The sequence below is a fragment of the Primulina tabacum genome, chromosome 3, assembly GCF_025594145.1.
Source record: "Primulina tabacum isolate GXHZ01 chromosome 3, ASM2559414v2, whole genome shotgun sequence".
NCBI lineage: Eukaryota > Viridiplantae > Streptophyta > Magnoliopsida > Lamiales > Gesneriaceae > Primulina > Primulina tabacum.
In genome coordinates, this window is record NC_134552.1 from 29731461 (window position 1) to 29755784 (window position 24324).

The 24324-nt window shown below is 38.8% G+C and overlaps 1 pseudogene; it reads right to left on the reverse strand.

Moving 5' to 3' along the window:
- Positions 1-3619: 3619 nt before the first annotated feature.
- Positions 3620-23862, reverse strand: LOC142538649 (uncharacterized; annotated as a pseudogene).
- Between the last annotated feature and the right edge of the window lie 462 nt (positions 23863-24324).

Consider the following 24324-nt stretch of genomic DNA (forward strand, 5'->3'; position numbering starts at 1 on the left):
GTAAATTGCATAGTTGGTCAAGTTTAAGCTATTGCATATTTTTCATAGCACAGTTAGGTTGCAGCGAGCCTGGGGACGATCCAATCCAATCCAGTTGGTAAAATTACAGGATTTTTCATTACGTCAGTTAATTATGTTACGTGCATGAAAACAGAAAATGATTATTTTTGAGATTTATGCGATATGGCTTGTGGTTCATTCACTATGTGGGAGTGTTATTTTATACGGTCGCCAGTGACCGATCAGTTCAGTATGGTACCACCCGGTCGCCAGTGACCGGCCAGCTCAGTTCAGTTTCAGCCTCCCCGGTAGCCAGTTACCGATCAGTTCAGCTTAGTGCAGTGGCCACAGGCGTAAAACATAATCTCAACAGAAAATTTTACCAGTTATTTCAGTACAGGCTCCAAGGAGCAAATATTTTTTTACAGTGATTTCCAGTTCAGTTATGCACGTATTATAATTCCTCAGTACAAATTATTTTCAGTATGCCTCAGGACAGGATATGTTAACTCATGCATATTTTAAATTCAGATTTTTACTCGTTAGATGCGATTTATGCATGCTGAGTCTTTAGGCTCACTAGACTTGATTGTTGTAGGTACTGATGAAGCCAGGGCCGAGGGCGGGGACCAGTGAGCCAGCTTGGGTCGGCAGTAGTGGCACCCGATGACCTCAGTGCAGCAGTTGTTATTTTATTCCGCAAACAATTTTTATCAGTCGTTGGATAATTTTTAAATTGTTATTGTTGGCAAAACTTTATTTTCTTCCGCTGCTATTATTTTAAACATTGAACTTGATTCATCAGTCGATTTTATGAATGAGGCCATTTAAGTTCTTTTAAAAAAAAATAAAAATTTTAATTTTCCGCAAATTTTCAAGAAAGGAGTTTTAGGCCCTTCACAGTTGGTATCAGAGCGGTGGTTCTGTATAGGGTTTCACTACTACTGACCGCGAGAAGCTCACGAAGCCACGTCTTCGGTCTGTAAGTTTTTCAGTTCAGCATTTTGTTCAGCATTTCAGTTAAAGCATGAATTATTTTGTCAGCATGCTTCCAGATTTTCAGTATTTCAGAGTTCATTTAAAATAAATTATGGAATTATGCATGTTAGTTACGTATGGGTTATGTTGGAACAGTATGCCCCCTAGACGCATTTTAGAGCGCAACAGAGAGGAGGAGCCTCGCCGAGAAGACAGGGAGGAGCGTAGACCAGAGGGAGACCTACCACCTCCTCCACCGCCCCCACCGGACATGAGTGCCCAGATGTTAGCTGGGATGGCACAGTTCTTCGCACAGTTTGCGGGGGGCAATGCCGCAGCCGTAGCCGCAGCCGCAGCCAGGCCAACAGGGCCCGAGGCTGTTTATGAGCGATTCATGAAGATGCGCCCGAAGGAATTCTCTGGGGCATCTGACCCCATGGTTGCCGAGGGATGGATCAAATCCCTCGAGGTTATCTTCGATTTTATGGAGCTGGGAGACGCAGACCGAGTCCGATGTGCCACCTACCCGTTCACTGGAGACGCCCGCTTATGGTGGGAAGGAGCTTCGGTAGCCCTGACATTGGCTACACTTTCTTGGACCCACTTTGCGGAGGTTTTCTACTCCAAGTATTTTGCTGAGGAGGTTCGCACCAGGCTGACCACCGAGTTCATGAGTCTGAGACAGGGGGATATGACGGTTACGGAGTTTATCCGTAAGTTCGAGAGGGGCTGTCACTTTGTGCCCCTGATAGCGAATGATGCCAGAGCCAAGCTGATGCACTTCCTGGTGGGTTTACGGCCGATCTTGCGCCGGGATGTTAGGGTATCTTACCCTGCTACTTATGAGGTTGCCGTCTCCAAGGCCTTAGCCGCAGAGCAGGATCTGCGGGATATCGAGAGGGATCGCCAGGGCAAGCGCCCAGTCCAGGCACCGCACCGCCCTCCTCCTCATCAGCATCAGCAGCAGAATAAGAGGCCTTTTCATGGAGCGCCCAGGAACCGAGGCACCGCACCGCCCTCCCATTTTAATTTTCCGCAAATTTTCAAGAAAGGAGTTTTAGGCCCTTTTCAGTATTAATACCAGTCTGTAAATAAAACATGAATCGTAATCTACGAAACATAAATTAATACAAATCTGTAAATCAAGTTCTGGTCTCGATATCTAAGACTCGACTCATCTCTCATTCTAATCTAGGGATCCCGATCTAATTTAGACTTTGGTATGCTGTATCGAATGTCTACAATAGATGTCGATCTACATCTAAGCTCATCGATACACCGTAAGTCTAAAGTCTACGCGGTTCTGACAAAGACTCGGCGGTTCTGCCCTAGCTAGGCTTATCTGCCCTAGACTCAAACTCTGGCTCTGCTATAATTCAATAAACTAAACATATCAATCTGATAATCTGCAAAGATCAATGCAATAAAGTAAAGTATGTGATTTTTGGAAACTCAAGTCAAACCTAACTCGAGTTGTGCAATCCCGAATCAACATTTATTTATACCTTTCTCTTCTCGATCTGATGAAGACGAAGTCTTGTATGCCAATCTGTCCATAACCAGTCTGGCAATGACAAGTCATATAAATACCATATCAGTATATAACTCAATTCAAGACCTGTTCTGATCAATACTCAAATCGGTATATAATCTGATTCATATCTGAACAAGGTACAATTTAATTCATATGAATGATATCACGATACAATCGAAATCATTACTGAATTTGATCAATCTCAATCAATACTGAATCTGATGAATATCAATCTACTGATGTTTCGACGGCATAACAATACAGTCACGATAACCCCGTCTATCTCAACATCACAGATATAATACCCGAATTCATAACCAGTATCAGTACAACTCATAATCTGAATAATAACACAATTCTGATATAGAATCTCAACTAAATCAACTCTGAAATTCATAACAATTTCATAAACAGTCTATTCTTTAATCTGACTTCGATTCTATGATGTCTAGCATGTCAAGAACATCATATATGAATTCCATTTAATTCTGACAACATCATAATTTCAAAACATGTCAAAACGTAACAAAACTTACGCCCAGTTGTAGCTGTCGTCGCTAGGAACACGGTGTCGTACTCAGATTCAAGTTTGGACGGACGGATCCCAAAATCTTCAATTTCAAATCAAAATCTTCCCTCGGCCTTTTCTCGACTTTCACTCAAGATTTATGTTTGTATATATATATATATATATATATATACACCCACGTACATGCAAAAGGACGAGTGGCTTAATCTTTGTAGCACACGTCTCGCGCATATGCGCGACCCCAATCGGAGCATATGCGCGAGACACTTGGTCTCCGCGCGTATCATGCACATCGCCTCGCGCATATGCGCGACTCATCTCCGCGCATATGCGCGAGACTCTCTGGAGTTACTCGCATAGGCTTCGCGCATATGCGCGACATCTTCCGCGCATATGCGCGAGGTCTTATCCCTGTTTGGCGCATGTGCGCGCATCCGGTCACGCATGTGCGCCGATGCTACTGTCCTCGTACATCACTTTTCTCCCGCGATCTCATTTCGTGTATCGGTTAGCCCTTTCATAATTATCTCGATTAAAAATCAATAATCGTAATTTATCACGGTATAAAATCTCGGGCCTTACACAACTTTCCCTTCCAACACTTTCATCTTCTTCCTCAATTCTTCTAGTTCTTCTGCCAGAGTAGGAGATTTAGAACCAGCACTTGACTCTCTCTCTTCTTCCCTTACCTCTTCCTCTTGATTCTCCCGCAGCTGCTCATGCTCCTGCTCCGGATGGGTGGAGTGATGAGTAGGGACTCTCTTCTCCATGGCTGCCTTCACCACATCAGTTACAATCTTGGTTAATTCTTCAGGTGTTAAATTGATGGTAGGCTAGGGATTATTAGGGGGCGGGCCACGTGCACCAGAAAGACGAGTTTTATTCTATTCCTGGATCCGAGAAGTGTCTTGGTTCGTCCTCATAGTAGGAGCCATATCAACGTCTTGTAACTATTTTCCACAGACGGTGCCAATGATGCGATCCGGGTGAAATGGTGAGCCGGGTCAGATGCTCCACCGGATCTGCTATCGATTGGATGGGGAATGAGTGAGATGTATGTATCCAAAGCTTTTCTCCTCGGACCAGCTGAAAGATCTGCAACCAAGAAAACCATGTGAATGGGTGCCGGAGGGATGTCCGGCGTGACCACTCAGATGCTTAAGTCAGTGAAGGGCTCAAGCAATAAACCAATGTAACCCGATAATTGTTGTGGGATTGGTGTGGAGGGTGAGCAATAAATGTGTGTATTCGATAGCTGAATAAAAAAATAAATGCAATGAGAGAACCTGGTATTTATAGTAGAAGATGTAATGATGACCTCGTTCTTTGTGCTGCTCATTAATTATAGTAGGGCGGCTGATTATACCCTATTATTCTTACATGTCAAATCTTAATATTAGTCACATCCAGCCTACCTGATTTTGTCAACCACTTGGATTGGTGTCAGAAATAGGTCGGCCACCCACACCCTACTTGTTGGTATAATTAAATGCGGCACTAGTGTCGAAGTGGCCTGGGGGGAAAGCATCCCGAGAACTAGCCTTAGAACCCCTGAATCCCATAGTCCGGGGATAATATGTCCCAGGTGTTCCATGACCCGGCCCTCTGATGGGCCTCTTCGCAGATTCTCCCTGTCAAGCTATACCTTCAATGTCCCGGACACCCCGAGATCCGGACTTCTGCGTAGATGATCGTCTTATTGAACCAGATCACCCATGACCCGAGAACAATCCATCTTCCTGACCCGGGCACTATCCATGGCCTGGGACATCCCGGGTACTATCCATGACCCGGGACATCCCGAGGTATCAAAGTTCATGAAATATAAGTTGAGTATGATATTTTTCACTGCTGTGTGCCATGTATATGTACTTGTTATTCCTGGTACAGGTATGTTGAGTCTTTAGACTCACTAGGCGTGTGTGATGCAGGTGAGCTTGATGCTGAGGTCTACTAGAGGTGCCGAACTCTGAGTTAGGCAGCCCTGGTGCGGTGACACGACCCAAGGACCGCATGTTTTTCCGAATCTCGATTCATGAGCTTTTGAGAGGAGTTAAACATTTTTATTCATGGAAGATATTACGGTTTTACTCGTTTATGTTTACGTTTGATCTTGTATGATGTTGGTTATTTTAAAATGCGTTATTTTTATTGTCAATTAAATACGATTATTTTAAATGTTTTTTTAAGAATGCGAGCTTTAAAAAAAAATTCCGCACTTTTAAAATGAGTAGACGTTACAGTTGGTGTCAGAGTAAGGGTCCTGTATAGGGTTGTGCCACCGCCAGCTTCTGCCGCTCAGTCTTCAAGCCTCAAGTCTGTAAGCTTTTATGTTTTAAATGATTAAAATGATTTACTATTATCACCTGCATGTTTACATGATTTATGCTTTACGATTATTTACTGTAATTGTTTAACTGCTTTTACGATTTAAGGTTTATTATTTTCAATACTAGATTAATTGCATGATGGGTTACGTTTATAAATTGGACTGCATTCAGATTCATGGCTCCCAGATGCGACCCCAGCATTGACTGACAAGATGATATTCCAGGAGGTGGCAAAGGCCCACCACCACCGCCGCCAGGGGACCCAGCCACCCGAGTTCTAGAGGGTATGGCTAGGCTACTGAAGCAGGTACAGCAGGCTCCTAGGCCTCAGACAAATGTTTTTGAGCAGTTCGGTAGTCTCAACCCGAAGGATTTCGGAGTACCACAAATCAATTCGTTGCAGAGGGATGGATTAGGTCTCTGGAGTTACATTTTGAGTATCTGCCGATGAGATGGCGACCGAGCCAAGTGCGCCATTTATATGCTGAGGGATGACGCGTCCCTATGGTGGGAGGGAGATGCACATGCAGTGGATGTGGCGACTCTCACGTGGGCCAAATTCAGAGAGATGTTCTTGGGGAGGTATTTCCCATTTGACGTCAAAGGCCGCCTTACAAGGGATTTCATGAGCCTCAAGCAGGGGGACTTATCCGTGTCTGAGTTTATCCAAAAATTTCACAGGGGCTGCCATTTTGTGCCCATGATAGCAGAAGATGCCGCCCAGAAGTTGAGGCATTTCCTAGATGGACTGAGACCCACTCTTCGTCGGGACGTCATTCTGATGAGTCCGGCAGGTTATGATGAGGCAACTTCCTGTGCTTTTTAGATAGAGCAGACACTGCGAGACATAGACCATGAGATGCATAGGATGCAGCAATAGACTGAGTCCAGTGCCCAGCAGCAGAAAAAGCAGTTTAGTGGGCCACCGAGGCAGCAGGGGCAGCAAAAGCCTCAAGGGCAGTTTAGGAGGCCACAACAACAGCAGCAGATACCTCCTCAGGCGCCAGGGGCACTTAAGCCAGATGACAGGCAGCCGTGCCCCTAGTGCAGCAGGTTCCATTTCGGCGAGTGCAGGTGGGGAACCTTCAAATACTTTGTGTGAGGACAAGAAGGCCGTAAAGTAGCGGATTGCCCTAGGAACAAGGGCCCCATTACAGGTCGAGCTTATGTGATGCATGCCGAGGAGGCTGAGGAAGAGCCAGACTCAACACTGATTACAGGTAATCCTTTTGTTTAAGATTTCACTTTATCGCATGCTTGCATGGATATTATGCTTGTTTTAGGATTTATTTTTGAAATTGATAACTTAGAAGGATTTAGGAAGCATGCTCTACCTAGTTGAGACTAATAAAGTAATTGTTTTATTGAGATTGGGTTGAGAACGAGGAATCTAACTCTTTTAGTGTGTACGCAATTTTGTACTATTTTAACATTTTCACCACCCAGTGATGAAAACGAGGAATATAACTTTTTTGGTGAGTACGTAAGGCCCAATTTCTAAATCATGATTATGAATTATATCAGTCAATCACAATTTCCAGAAGGCAGAGTCCAATTGCAACCCATTGCAACTCTCACGTAATTTTGCTTCACGTTTAAGGAGGGCCCAATAATATGATCCCATTTCCCTTCAGGTGTTGAGCCAGATCCATCAATGTTGAACCTTAGTGGACAATTTCCATGAGATTCCCTAATAATATGAGTCGAATTCATGGGTGTTCTACATATTTCACATCAAATATGTCAGTGGAAGTTACGACTTTGCAAAGTCCAGATGTAAGGTCCAGGAATTTAAATTTACGTAGCCTGAATGCATGCAATCGAGGATTTTATTTAAATTATGTGTTTATTTATTTTTATGCATTTTTTGCATAATTATTGTATGATAGGATTCATTTCATGATTATTTTAAAAATTCGCGCATTAGGGTTTCTAGATTAATTTCGCCCTCGATCGAGGAACGGAGACAGGGTAAATAACAGGAAAATTATTTTTATTATATTTTTAATTTTTATTAATTAATATGTGGTTTTATAAGTTCGTTGTTCAAGAAATAGACTTTGTTGGGTATTTTTACCCGCCAAAACATTTTTTTAATCGGTACGCAAATTTTATTAAATCAGATTACTTTTTGAGGGTTCGGGCTATATTTTCAAAAACTTACCAAAACGATATATTTTTTGGGAGTGTGTTTGGGCTTGATAAGCCCATTTTTAAGCTTAGTGGGCTCAAGACCCTTTGTAAACTCTTTAAAATATAATAATGGTCCATTAGCATTTTGTTTACTATTTAATTACTACCCTAAGCACTCCGTAAACCTACTTTTCTCCGAAAATCCGCCCACCCCTCCATCAGCCATTCTTTTCACGAGAATTTCAGCAGGAAGGTGCAGAAACTTTCAGCCATAGCCATTTATTTCAAGACAAATTCCTCCGGCAATTTCCCGACGCTCGTTTCTTCGACCATCTTGCGTAAAATACATCAATGCATACTTGTATTTTCATTTTCTTTTCATACACGTCATAAGTATGCTGAATTTGATATATTTGTATGAGAATTTTATGATCTATACCATGTTTACATTTTTGTGAAACGTTTGACATGAAATTCGGTTCCTTTGCATGTTGCTCACGTTTTTTGCTCTTGTTCGTGCAAGGGGCGGCTACAGTCATGAGTCTAAGGGCTGGTAACATCAAGAATTTACGTGAGTAAGGGTTGGTGTCAAGTAGGGGTCATGATTTGGAGAAAGACCGACCGTAGTTTTGGCTTGAACGCACGAAGGAGAAGTCGGTGCTTGCAGATTGGAAGGTTTGGGGGTCTCGGCTGTGCAAGGGGCGTACTAGCCCTAGAACAGATCATAATGTGTCTTAACCACGGCCTAGGGTGGTTCGAACAAGGCTGGGATGAGGATAGGAGCCGCTTGAGTGTTGGGTGTTTGTCAGATGTTCGGGTGTACTTCGTAAGGGGCTAGCGGTTGCGTGAGTTGTGTGGGGGCTAGAGGTTGTGTGAGTTGTGTGGGCTGCATGGGACAATGAGCTGATGTTGGTTCAGTCTAGAGGGGTCTTAGAGTGGTCTAGGTGAGGTTGAGTCATGGCTGGTCCCATCTGTTGTAGGCTAGGACCGCAAAAATGGAAGGTAGTGTACTAGGGTTGGTGGGTAAAGGAAAATGCAAAAATTCAGAAACTTGTTGAGGGCTCTTCGAGGGTTAGGAGGTCGAGTTTTGATTACTTCAAGGCCGTTAGTGTGTGTATTAAGTGTGGTAATAAGTTCGGAATAATTTGGTTAAGTTTCAGTTCAATTCCGGTCAAAACCGGGACTCTGGTCCAAATTTTAAAACGAATCGATTAAGTTTCAAAACGGGCTCGAGTTTATGGCTAATAAGTACTTTTAATTATGTTTTGGGATGTTTTAAGGAGTTTGGTAAGCTTCGGGTCGAAATTTAGAGGTCCGTGGGTAAAATGGTCATTTCTGGTTTCCAGGGGAAAATGGTTATTTTTCACCCGAGTCGAGATTTTTGTCCTGGCAGCGCCCTGAGCACAAATTTATCATGTTTTTAAATGTTTATGCATCATGATCATTATTTTTATGAAATTACGATATATACGTTGCATGCTTGATTTTAAAAAAAAATTACGTATATGCATGTTTTTATTGATAAATATGATGACACGTGTTGAAGGATGTGATTTGGTTGTGACTAACACGATTATATGAGATATTATGAGCTAAGTCCAAGGCTCAGTGGACGGGTAATGCTGTCGCTTATGTCCCCGCCGTCGGATACTGCGGTTAACAGTTTTTTTCAAAATTTGCTTTATCTCCCTATTAGCTAATTCAACTTGTCCATTTGTTTGAGGATGATAAGGAGTAGTTACTTTATGAGTAATACCATATTTTTTCATTAATGAAGCAAATGGTTTATTAACAAAGTGAGTTCCCCTATCACTTATCATGGCTCGAGGAATTCCAAATCTACTAAAAATATTTTCTTTTAAAAATTTGATGACGATTTTATGATCATTTGTTCGACATGGAATTGCCTCTATCCATTTGAAAATATAATCAACTGCAAGTAAAATGTACAAGTATCCAAACGACGGTGGAAAAGGTCCCATAAAATCTATTTCCCAACAATCAAAGATTTCAATTTCAATAATAGGATTCAAAGGTATCATGTTTTTTTTTTGAAATCGCACCAAATTTTTGATAATTTTCACAGATCTTGCAGATTTCGTGGGTGTCTTTAAACAAAGTGGGCCAATAAAATCCACACTGCAAGATTTTTGCATCTGTTTTCTTTGAAGAAAAATGTCCTCCGCGTGCTTCTGAATGACAAAATTTAATGACACTACTTACCTCATTGTCGGGTATGCAACGTCGAAAAATTTGATCCGGACAATACTTGAACAGATACGGATCATCCCAATAAAAGTTTTTTACCTCATTCAAAAATTTTCTTTTATCTTGATAACTCCATTGCGGTGGCATTTTTCCTATCAAAAGAAAATTTACGATGTTAGCAAACCAAGGTGTAGTAGTAACTGAAAATAGATGTTCATCAGGAAAATTATCGTTAATTGGTGTCATTTCACAAGATGATCCTATTACTAGTCTCGATAAATGATCGGCTACGACATTCTCGGTTCCTTTTTTATCTTTGATCACAATGTCAAATTCTTGGAGCAACAAAATCCATCGTATCAGTCGTGGCTTTGCATCCTGTTTGGCCAACAAATATCTAATAGCAGAATGATCAGTAAACACAATAGTCGTTGATCCAATCAAATAAGAACGAAATTTATCTAATGCAAATATTACAGCAAGTAGTTCTTTTTCAATTGTGGAGTAATTCATTTGAGATTTGTTTAAAGTTCTACTTGCATAATATATCACATAAGGCTTACCGTTTCTTCTTTGGCCTAATACTGCACCGACTGCATAATCACTCGCATCGCACATGATTTCAAATGGTAAAGACTAATCAGGAGGTTGCATGATAGGAGCTGATGTTAAATGTCGAATGATTTTATCAAAAGCATTTTGACATTCTTGAGTCCGCTCAAATGCAGTGTCTTTTGTTAAGAGGTTACAAATGGGTTTAGAGATTAAACTAAAGTCCTTTATAAACCTCATATAAAATCCAGCATGTCCCAAAAATGAGCGAATTTCTTTAATGGTTTTTGGAGAGGGTAAATTGGCAATGACATCAACTTTTGCTTTATCAACTTCAATTCTATGAGATGACACGACATGTCCTAAAACAATTCCAGAAGTAATCATGTAATGACATTTTTTTCAATTTAAAATAAGACCTTTTTCCTCGCATCTTTTTAAAACTTTTTCCAAATTTTCAAGACAATTATCAAATGTTTTCCCAAAGATAGTTAAATCATCCATGAAAATTTCCAAATAAGTTTCAACCATGTCGCAAAAAATGCTTAGCATACATCTTTGAAATGTTGCTAGGGCATTGTATAATCCAAATGGCATCCTTCTAAATGCAAATGTTCCAAAAGGACATGTGAATGAAGTTTTATCTTGATCTTCGAGTGCAATGGGAATTCGATAATAAACTGAATATCCATCAAGAAAACAGTAGTATGGATGACCTGCTACTCTTTCTAAAATTTGATCCAAAAATGGTAATGAAAAATGATCTTTTCTAGTGGCGTCATTTAATTTTCTATAATCAATACACATCCGCTAACTAGATGGGACTCGACTTGTTAACAATTCACCTTTTTCATTTTTTATCACTGTGATGCCACATTTTTTTGGAACTACTTGTGTTGGGCTTACCCACTTACTATCAGTGTGGGGACCTGGACGCTAATCATCTTCTTAATCATCTTTGGGATTTAATTATCAATTAAGATAAACAGGGTCTAAAAATTTTTCTTTTTACAATGTCAGTGCGGAACGTAATGGAATTTAACTAGTATACATCTCAGTATAAAAGTACAATAATGTACAATAATCATTCAAACTAGTCTAAGGTTCAACTACTAATTTCAAGTATTAAACCAAGTCTACAATAAGTTCGGAATCTCCACTCTAAACTCGTCTTCTCTCATCATCTTCTTGACCTCGATCTTGTCCCACCTGTTGTCATGCACACATACAAACAAGACAACAGCTGGATACTCCGGTGAGAATAAATCCCAGTATAAATAATGTATACATGCAGTTAACTGAATTAACATAAAAGCATGAATTATATCTTATCACATGTAGTATAATCAAACAACATGTATCAATACCAGTCTGTAAATAAAACATGAATCGTAATCTACGAAACATAAATCAATACGGATCTGTAAATCAAATTCGAGTCTCAATATCTAAGACTCGACTCATCTCTCATTCTAATCTAGGGATCCTGATCTAATTTAGACTTTGGTATGCTGTATCGAATGTCTACAATAGACGTCGATATACATCTAAGCTCATCGATACACCGTAAGTCTAAAGTCTACGCGGTTCTGACAAAGACTCGGCGGTTCTGCCCTAGCTAGGCTGATCTGCCCTAGACTCAAACTCTGGCTCTGCTTTAATTCAATAGACTAAACATATCAATCTGATAATCTGCAAATATCAATGCAATAAAATAAAGTATGTGATTTTGGGAAACTCAAGTCAAACCTAACTCGAGTTGTGCAATCCCGAATCAACATTTATTTATACCTTTATCTTCTCGCTCTGAGGAAGACGAAGTCTCGAAGTCAAGTCTGCCCATATCAATCTGATAATGACAATTGCATAATTACAATATCAGTATATAACTCAATTCAAAATCTGTTCTGATCAATACTCAAATCAGTACATAATCTGATTCATATCTGAACAAGGTACAATCTAATTCATATCAATGATATCACGATACAATCAAAATCATTACTGAATCTGATCAGTATCAATCTACTGATGTTTCGACGGCATAACAATACAGTCACGATAACCTCATCTATCTCAACATCATAGATATAATACCAGAATAAATAATCAGTATCAGTATAACTCATAACCTGAATAATAACACAATTCTGATATAGAATCTCAACTAAATCAACTCTAAAATTCATAACAATTTCATAAACAGTCTATTCTTTAATCTGACTTCGATTCTATGATGTCTAACATGTCAAGAACATCATATATGAATTCCATTTAATTCTGACAACATCATAATTTCAGAACATGTCTAAACGTAACAAAACTTACGTCCAGTTGTAGCCTGCGTTGATAGGAACTCGGTACTGAAGTCGGATTCAAAATCAGACGGGCGGATTAAAGTAAAAAGGCGTAAGGATTTGGAGCTTCCCTTCCTCGGTTCTCTCTTTTTTCTTTCTTCTTATGATGAAATGAATTCATATAATACATATATATATATACCATGCATGCTCAAGGAAACGTGGCTCGTTCCTTCAAGAAACACGTCTCGCACATATGCGCGACATCAACCGGCGCATATGCACGAGACCTACTGGTCATCGCACATCATTTCTCGGCAGCTCGCGCATATGCGCGACGCCTTCCGCGCATATGCGCGAGGCTCTCTGGACATTGGTAACATATGCTCGCGCATATGCGCGCACTCACTTCGCGCATATGCGCGGGGCCTTCTGTCCATCTTGCGCATGTGCGCGCATCATGACGCGCATGTGCGCGAGAGCTACGGTCCTCGCACAACAAATCTCACACGCGATCTCATTTCGTGTCTCGGTTAGCCCTTTCATAATTGTCTCGATTAAAATCAATAATCGTAATTTAAAACGATATAAAATCTCGGGCATTACATTTCTCCCCTCTAAGATATGATTTTGTCCTCGAAATAACAGACAATCAAATCAGATAAAGAAGGAATTTATAATAGAGGTTACTTCAGAAAATTCATTTTATCAAACCGTTCTGATCAAATTACTTGCAAATACTGGCTATACAACATCCGTATATACCAATCAACAGCTCATACCAAATCAATATCATCAGCTGTTATCAAATTCAATCTCAAATGTCACCGTAATATCATTCCCATTCAGCGGAAATCTGCAGTACTCACTGTACAATGTCTTATCTGTGGCTATCTTAATACTCGTTTGATAGCTATCATCGTACAGTAATTCATAAAATGACAAGACATCAGGTCACTAGTGCTAAAATCCAGCACTACAGTTCCTGGATATCCTCCAGTATCTAGATAGTTCACTCCAACTATCCATCAATCTATAAATCATAGATAAAATCATGCTATACATTCTGCCAAAAGCACAAAATCAAGCAAAATCACAATCTGATATACTCTACTTCGGCATTCTAGTTATTCTGACCACTTTTCTGACATCGATCTTTGTCCTCTGGTCATGTTTGTACGTCATCTTGTACAAACTAATAGATATAGATTGAACAATCTGTCAATCACAATCATATTACATCACAATCTGGAAAGTATTGCAGTGGTCTTATTACGAAATTCATCGAAATATACTCCCCATGTCTAGTCAAGAATATACAAATTCTGTAATAAATCTTCTGATCTCTATCTTTCTATCTTCATTTATTGGCGGTTCAGACATTTCAGTACAATTTTGCCAACATTTCAGCATAAATTCTGCCATAACTGATTTAATCTGTCTATATCAAAACTATCTGTTCGAATTATCATATACTTTCTATTACCCGAATGACTACTGAATCCATTTCTGTGCGCTTCTGACCCTATCTGTCATTTCCAATTCGAACTATTTGGTATAAACAATCAGTTAATAATATAAATTAAAGAAAAATACCTACCTGGTATTCGGTTCTGATTGTCGATATCAAATTCTGTTGTACAATTCTGAAACATTTGACATCACAAGATAATCATTCTCATACCGTAAAATCACATATCTGTCACTCTGATCGATGCTCTGTTCTGATTAATGAAATTAAGCTCTGAACATTCTGATATATTTCTGATCTACTGAAATTCTCGAATTCAACTCTGATTCGGATTGAACTGTATATAATCTCAATGGTTCACATTGATCTGTATCAAATACGACTGTAGAAATATAACAATACTCAGGCAGACACAAAACAATAATCGTATACGAAAATCAGTCAATTCAGACCAAACATAAATTTCTGACATTTCTGACATTTCTAATATCGGTATTATTCTTATCTACTGATCATGATCTCAACTGTGTCAAAATCAATCGGTATACTAACTTCAGATATCACACATTCTGCATACAATCTGTTTCAAGCAATATTCTTATCTGAATAATTTCTGTATACAATAATCACAATTCTCAGAATATCCCATTCAATCTTCAGTTATTCGATTCAATCAATCAGATGCTGCGAATATATCAAAATATCATAAATACAACGAGCATGAAATCATCAGAATATCTCTGAACATACTGAAATATGCCAAAGAGAAACACTAAATCAGATGTAACTCCTAGTCGGTACTCTTCTACTGATCTTTTAATTCTTTCAATTCATTCTGTATCATTCTGTACATTCAATGTCATTCTGTGCTGAATTCTAAAGCACAAACAGTACCTGATCTCAATTAAATTCTGGAATCTATCTTTCTGATATAAAGCAAATCTGAAATCTTATCTGGCAACATCAGCCAACTCGTATATCATTGGCAAATCTGCCAATGTTAGGCTCGATTTCAGTACATCTACTGAATACATAAGGATACCATCTGTTCCTTTCTGTAATAATCGAGTCATAGACAACACAGATATCAAAGGAATTCTAGATCTAGAATCCTTACTGTGGAATCTCTACTCAACCATATCTGGTTTGAATCTTATACTCTCCTAAAAGGCATCTATAATAGTTCTGTACTTGTTCAGCATATTAATGTCAATAATGCAATCAGATCAGAAAACACAAGTACATCATAATTTAACTCAATCTCATTCTCATCTTACTGTAGTATACAATATGTCACAGAAATCTCTGATATCAATCTTTCTTCCCCAGAAGGTACAAAAATTAATACTACAGCAATACAGACCCAACAGGTACCGTATATATCAATGCAACTCAGTCAAAGATAATCGTAAGAAATGCATTAATATATATCAATACATATGCAATATAATCATAAAAGAACAATACCTGCCACTCTGTCATCAGGTGTGTCCTATGTCTTTTTCTCGGTCTTTTGCTCCCTAAAATCTTCGGGAACTTCTCTGAGGACAAACTCTAGCAAAGTGTCCCGGCTGTCTACAAATATGGCAACTACCAGTCACTCCTTGGCATTGCTCTGTGGGATGTCTTCCTTCGCAAATCCTGCAATACACTCCAGTATAACTTGGGCTGGAACCACTGGAGCTAGTTGAACCGCTCAGTCCGCTCCCTAACTTCTTGAATGGTTTCTTTCGAGCTTTCAGCAAATCTCGCTTTCCACTCGTGCTGCCGCGATCAAATCGGAGAGGGAATTGCTGTATCTGGGGTTGCATCGCACACACCCTTTTTAGTTGTCTAATCAGACTCGCCTCCGCTCTCTTCGCTTTACTCAAGGCATCAGCAAATGGTAAGGTCGCTGCATATTCATCAATGCAACTATCTCCGAGTTCAATCCTCTGATGAACTGATCCGCTACAGCTTCATCATTCCCAATTACATGAGGAGCAAAACGCAGTAGAGTAGAGAATTTAGCAACATATCCTTCAATATTCAGTTGACCTTGTCTCAAATTCTCAAACTCTGCTTTCTTGTCCTCTCGGTACGAAACTGAGAAAAATCTTCGATAAAATTCAGTTCTGAATATTTCCCACGAAATCACTGTACCTTTCTGTTCTAGCATTCTTTTACTTGTAATCCACCAACTTCTGGCGGCTTCTCGTAACTGGTGGAATATCAGTTTAATTCTCTGCTCATCTGAATAATCAAGTAAATCAAACAGTATTTCTATGTCATCAAACCAGTTCTCACACGCTTCAGACGTCTCGGTACCACTCAGGATCGGCGGCTGAAATACCTGAAATTCTTTCAACTGTATTTCCATCTGAGTTTCTGATATATCTATCTGTTCAGTCGAAGTACTACCCCTTTCTGGAATTCTCCGTGGAGGTATATCTGCTTATCAAAACATTAGTACTCAAATACTACAAATCTGTTCCAATCTTTCTCTGATCATCTTACTGCTGATCAAGAATCAAATCTGATTCATACTCAATAATACATATTACCAATTCAAATCAGATAATTAGATAACATGTATTTTAAAGCAGTAAAGCATAATGTCATGCTAGCATTCAAAAGCAGGAAAGACCTCAATCTACCCCGCTCACTAGCCTCTTCTATCTCAGTCTACAGAATCTATCGCTCTGATACCACCTGTTGTGGGGACCCGGACGCTAATCATCTTCTTAATCATCTTTGGGATTTAATTATCAATTAAGATAAATAGGGTCTAAAAATTTTTCTTTTTACAATGTCAGTGCGGAACGTAATGGAATTTAACTAGTATACATCTCAGTATAAAAGTACAATAATGTACAATAATCATTCAAACTAGTCTAAGGTTCAACTACTAATTTCAAGTATTAAACCAAGCCTACAATAAGTTCGGAATCTCCACTCTAAACTCGTCTTCTCTCATCATCTTCTTGACCTCGATCTTGTCCCACCTGTTGTCATGCACACATACAAACAAGACAACAGCCGGATACTCCGGTGAGAATAAATCCTAGTATAAATAATGTATACATGCAGTTAACTGAATTAACATAAAAGTATGAATTATATCTTATCACATGTAGTATAATCAAACAACATGTATCAATACCAGTCTGTAAATAAAACATGAATCGTAATCTACGAAACATAAATCAATACGGATCTGTAAATCAAATTCGAGTCTCAATATCTAAGACTCGACTCATCTCTCATTCTAATATAGGGATCCTGATCTAATTTAGACTTTGGTATGCTGTATCGAATGTCTACAATAGACGTCGATATACATCTAAGCTCATCGATACACCGTAAGTCTAAAGTCTACGCGGTTCTGACAAAGACTCGGCGGTTCTGCCCTAGCTAGGCTGATCTGCCCTAGACTCAAACTCTGGCTCTGCTATAATTCAATAGACTAAACATATCAATCTGATAATCTGCAAATATCAATGCAATAAAATAAAGTATGTGATTTTGGGAAACTCAAGTCAAACCTAACTCGAGTTGTGCAATTCCGAATCAACATTTATTTATACCTTTATCTTCTCGCTCTGACGAAGACGAAGTCTCGAAGTCAAGTCTGCCCATATCAATCTGATAATGACAATTGCATAATTACAATATTAGTATATTACTCAATTCAAAATCTGTTCTGATCAATACTCAAATCAGTACATAATCTGATCCATATCTGAACAAGGTACAATCTAATTCATATCAATGATATCACGATACAATCGAAATCATTACTGAATCTGATAAATCTCAATCAATACTGAATCTGATCAATAACAATCTACTGATGTTTCGACGGCATAACAATACAGTCACGATAACCTCATCTATCTCAACATCACAGATATAATACCAGAATTCATAACCAGTATCAGTATAACTCATAATCTGAATAATAACACAACTTTGATATAGAATCTCAACTAAATCAACTCTAAAATTCATAACAATTTCATAAACAGTCTATTCTTTAACATGTCAAGAACATCATATATGAATTCCATTTAATTCTGACAACATCATAATTTCAGAACATGTCTAAACGTAACAAAACTTACGTCCAGTTGTAGCCTGCGTTGATAGGAACTCGGTACTGAAGTCGGATTCAAAATCAAACGGGCGGATTAAAGTAAAAAGGCGTAAGGATTTGGAGCTTCCCTTCCTCGGTTCTCTCTTTTTTCGTTCTTCTTATGATGAAATGAATTCATATAATACATATATATATATACCATGCATGCTCAAGGAAACGTGGCTCGTTCCTTCAAGAAACACGTCTCGCGCATATGCGCGACATCAACCGGCGCATATACGCGAGAACTACTGGTCATCGCACATCATTTCTCGGCAGCTCGCGCATATGCGCGACGCCTTCCGCGCATATGCGCGAGGCTCTCTGGACGTTGATAACCTATGCTCGCGCATATGTGCGCACTCACTTCGCGCATATGCGCGGGGCCTTCTGTCCATCTTGCGCATGTGCGCGCATCATGACGCGCATGTGCGCGAGAGCTACGGTCCTCGCACAACAAATCTCACACGCGATCTCATTTCGTGTCTCGGTTAGCCCTTTCATAATTGTCTCGATTAAAATCAATAATCGTAATTTAACACGATATAAAATTTCGGGCATTACAATCAGAAATAGGGTAGATAATCCCAACATCAAGTAGTTTGAGAATTTCAGTTTTCACAACATCTTTCATGTGTGGATTTAATCTCCTTTGTGGTTGTTGAGATGTTTTAGCATTTTCTTCTAAATGAATTTTGTGTGTGCAAATTAGTGGATTAATGCCCTTGAGATCTTTTAGTGTCCAACCAATTGCATTTTTATGTCTTTTAAGCATATCAACTATTTTAACTTCTTGATCACTTTCTAGTTTGGAAGAAATTACCACCGGATATGTTTCATCTTCTCCAAGAAATGCATACTTCAATTCTTGTGGCAAGGGTTTTAACTCTAATATGGGTGGTTCGTCTTTGTTCTCATATTTTGCATCAAATTCTTTTTCTGATCCTGGTAACGAGTGATACCTGATAAAATCATCAAGATCAATTTCAATAGTTTCTTTAACACTTTCAATTGAACAAATATCTAATTGATCACGAGTACTCCCTTCTTGAATGTTTTCTTCCACAAGAGTTTCAATAAGATTTTCATCTTCACTTTCATCTCCTTTGTCATGTGGTTGCTTACAAAGATTAAAAACATTGAGCTCTAAGGTCATGTTACCAAATGACAACTTCATTATTCTATTCCTGCAATTTATAAGAGCATTAGAAGTTGCTAAAAATGGACGACCCAGAATTACAGGAATTGCATTACAAGCTTCGATAGGTTGTGTATCTAAAACTATGAAATCGACAGGATATACAAAGTTATCAACTTGGACCAATACGTCTTCTACCATACCTCTCGGACATTTAACAGATCTATCGGCAAGTAAAAGTGTTACCGAAGTAGATTTGAACTCGCCTAGATTGAGTTCTTGATAAACTTAATATGGAAATAAATTCACACTAGCTCCAAGATCAAGCAAGGCTTTTTTAATCTTTCGTTCTCCAATAATACATGAAATAGTAGGACAACCAGGTCTTTGTATTTCAAAGTATTATTATTTTGAATGATTGCACTTACTTGTTCGGCTAAAAATGCTTTCTTTTTCACATTCAATTTTCTTTTCACAGTGCACAAGTCATTCAAAAATTTGGCATATGATGGTACCTGTTTTATTGCATCTAATAAAGGAATATTAACTTTTACTTGTTTAAAAATATCATATATATCAGAATTCAAATTTGATTTTTTTGTATTTTTCAATGCATGAGGGAATGGTGGTGACACTGTCTGTTGAACCTCCTCTTCGCAAGTTATGGGTTCCACTTCCTTACCCTTTGGAGTTGATTTATCATCATCTTCACAAGGTTCAAGAATGGATTTTTCCAAAACCTTACCACTTCGAAGGGTAATAACAGATTTTACCTGATCCATCGGTTGAGTTCCAGAAGTTCCAGTTTGTGAATGATGATCCTTGGGATTAGGCAGAGGTTGTGAAGGAAATTTACCTTTTTCATGAACATTAAGTGCAGATGCAAATTTAGCAAGAGTATCTTTCAAATCTGTCATGGTTTGAGCAGTTTGAGTATTGATAGACTCTTGCTTTGTAATGAGAGAATTCAATGTATCTTCCAAATTTCTTTTAGGTGGAGGAACATAAGGTGCATAATTTTGAAAATTTTGTTGATTTTAGAAATTTGGTTGTGAAAATTGTGCAGCATTATCATTCCTCCAACTAAAATTTGGATGATTTCGCCAACCTGGATTGTAATTTTGAGAAAATGGTTCAAAATTTGACCTTTTGAAATTGTTCAAAACATTGGCTTGTTCATGGAGACATTCTTTAAAAGAGGGCAAAGTGGGACAATCTTTTGTAAAATGATCACTTGTATCACAGATGTGACACGCAATTTCTTGAACAGATTTTAATTGACCATTCTTTTTCAATTCAAGTGCCTCAACTTTTCTTGCCAAAGAGGTAAATCTAGCTTGAAGATCATGTTCATCTTTGAAAGTGTACATACCTCCACCAGATGTGTAGAACCCGTAAATCAGTAGACGTATAAGCCATGCATAATTTTAGATTTTTAAATTTAATTGACTTCATTGCATGATTATTTTAAATGCATTTATTTGAAGTTAATTATTCATTATTTCAATTCAGTAGTTTGATTTTTAGCATTTCAGTTATTTCAGTGAGGCCGGACCGGAGTTGGAGTTTTGAGATAGAATTTAAGATCCAGAAAATATTTCCAGAAGTTAATTTAGCTAGCAAGTAAGTTCATTTAAGTTAGTAAGGATGTTTTGAGGATTTAATTTAAGTTACTTGAGGTGAGTAGAAAATAAGCTCATTTAAGTTATTTAATTAAGGGGTTAGCTCACTAAATTATTTAAGGGATTAGTGAGGCTTTTAAGAGTTATTAATTTAGTAAATAAACAATATTTCCCCTTTATTTTATCATGCATTTTCGGCCACCCTTAGTTGCTAGAAGACTCATTTTCCAACTCATCAACTTTGACCAATTCTTTGCATGTAATTAGTAGGATAATTCTAGGATTTTTGGGAGCACAAGTTAATTAAATAAATGGACATATCCTAGACTAGAAAATAAGCAATAATCGGCCATCACCATTCTAGAAACACCCAACATAGATTTGATATCAAACCATAATTCAAAATTCAAAATGAGAAGACTTGATCTTGATTCTTTCCTTATATCTTGCACCCACTTCCCTCACCCTCCTAACCATTTTCCCCCCCTCTCCTTTTCGAAAATTCATAGTGAAATCAGACCCCTTTTCAGTAGAAAAATCGTGAGCCATAGCTAGGGAGAAAGGCAAGAAAAAATCGAGAGTAAAGAAAACAAGAAAAGCGCTCCATCTCCTCCGTGCCGCGTCGTCGTCGTTTCGTTTGTTTTCTTTCGAAACGAAACCAGGCATGTCTAGATTTCTTTCAAACCTCAATCAAGTCATATTATCATTTATTTTTCAGTACATGATCATGTTTATTCAAGCAAAAACAGAGATACATGTCAAGACATTTTGAAACAAGACATGCAGAATTTTTGATATTCCTTGGCAAGCTTCACGTTTTTTCTTGGTTTGTGAGTTTCAGGTGATTGGTTCGACTCCAGGCTCCCAAGGCGACTCCTAGATACATAATAGGATGAATTAGGACCATGTTGGCCCATTCATTCAGCCCCCATGCTTGCTGGAAAACCGAAATGACAGCAAGTTTCCCATAGGCCCAGATTGGTGTTCGAAATTTCAGTTTTTGTGTCAAGGGGTTGGATCTGATCTTGGCTGCCCTATGGGCTCTTAGCCATGGTTGGATAACTTCCCTAGCATGTCTAAGACGTGACTAAGTTGCCCTTTTGGTGGCTTGGTCCATGGCTCATCGTTTTTTAATAAAAACATCACAACAGCCCCTATACCCCTTCGGCTACTTCGGTTGGACAGATTTTGGTTCGTTTCTTTTGGTTGCTTGGTATGGATCTTGGTTGGCCTATGGCCCTTAGCCACGGTTCATATCATGCTCCTAGATGTCTAGATCGTGCCATGGTCAATCAAATGGCCACTGGAACGACGCAAGACATCGATCTAAGAAAACACTACACACGCATGCACGTTGGCTCTCGGTTAGACCCTTCGGTTGAGTTTTGGTATGATGTGGATTGTGTCTGGCCTAGGGCCCTTAGCCATGGTTCAAATCATTCCTTGGGATGTTGGTAAGAGTCTCTGGTCAGTGGTTCACGCCCCAATGTACGGTAGTCTCGAAAACAACACAAGTTACACGGGTGTGCAGCTACTGGAAATTTACAGCAAGTTGCTGTGTCGTTTAGAAGGCTCGTTTGAGTTCTTGGTTGGCTTTTAGCCCATGGCCTTGGACTGTACAGTGCCTCATTGAGTTGGGAAGGTCATGTTTTTGACCGTTTGTGATTCGGATCATTTTTGAGGTCGTACGAGAATTTACGGTGCGATGTGCCAAATTGACTCTCGAAAGAGCGTTTCGTGTTTTGGCCTCCATTTCACCTAGATTTCGACCCTATCATTTTAGGAGCATTATTTTATGATTTTTCAGCGTATTTTAATCATGACTATACGTCGGTTCGGTGTCGGTTCAGGTTGGCTCGGAGTCATGATTAAATGCGAACTCATTAGGCGTCATAGTCGCATCTTTTGAACGTAAATTGCATAGTTGGTCAAGTTTAAGCTATTGCATATTTTTCATAGCACAGTTAGGTTGCAGCGAGCCTGGGGACGATCCAATCCAATCCAGTTGGTAAAATTACGGGACATTTTCTTTATGCCAGTTAATTATTTTACGTGCATTAAATAGAAAATGATTATTTTTTTGAGATTTATGCGATATGGCTTGTGGTTCATTCACTATGTGGGAGTGTTATTTTATACGGTCGCCAGTGACCGATCAGTTCAGTATGGTACCACCCGGTCGCCAGTGACTGGCCAGCTCAGTTCAGTTTCAGCCTCCCTGGTAGCCAGTTACCGATCAGTTCAGCTTAGTGCAGTGGCCACAGGCGTAAAACATAATCTCAACAGAAAATTTTACCAGATATTTCAGTACAGGCTCCAAGGAGCAAATATTTTTACAGTGATTTTCAGTTCAGTTATGCATGTATTATAATTGCTCAGTACAGATTATTTTCAGCATGCCTCATGACATGATATTTTATCCCATGCATATTTTAATTCAGATTTTTACTCGTTACTTGCGATATATGCATGCTGAGTCTTTAGGCTCACTAGACTTGATTGTTGTAGGTACTGATGAGGCCAGGGCCGAGGGCGGGGACCAGTGAGCCAGCTTGGGTCGGCAGTAGTGGCACCCGAGGACCTCAGTGCAGCAGTTGTTATTTTATTCCGCAAACAATTTTTATCAGTCGTTGGATAATTTTTAAATTGTTATTGTTGGCAAAACTTTATTTTCTTCCGCTGTATTATTTTAAACATTGAACTTGATTCATCAGTCGATTTTATGAATGAGGCCATTTAAGTTCTTTTAAAAAGAAAAATTTTTAATTTTCCGCAAATTTTCAAGCAAGGAGTTCTAGGGCCTTTTTCAAGATGTAGGAGATTGAATCTTGTGTGATGGTTCGATTGTACCTATAGTGTCCCAATTTTGAGCATTTTCAGCTAATGAATCGAGATACTCAATTGCCTCGTTTGGATCTTTATCTTCAAATGTTCCATTACACATAAATTCAACCATTTTCCTATCTTTAGGTGTTAAGCCTTCATAAAATTGAGAAACAACTCTCCAAATTTCAAAACCATGATGTGGACAAAGATTAAGCAATTCTTTTTATCTATCCCAACACTGATAAAAAGTTTCTCCTTGTTTTTGAGTGAAAGTGATGATTTGCCTTTTGAAAGAATTTGTTCTATGAGATGGAAAAAACTTTTTGATAAATTGTTGTTGCAATTCATCCCAAGTTCGAATGGATCCCGATATAAGATTTTGTAGCCAAGTTTTAGCTTTATCTTTTAAAGAAAAAGGAAAAAGCTTAAGTCGAATGGTGTTCATGCTACAATTTAGATCATTATATGTGTTGCACACTTCTTCAAACTCTCGTAAATGCATGTATGGATTTTCAGAATCTAAGCCATGAAAATTGGGTAAAAGCTGGATAATACCAGGCTTAAAATTGAAATGAGATGCATCAGGGGGAAA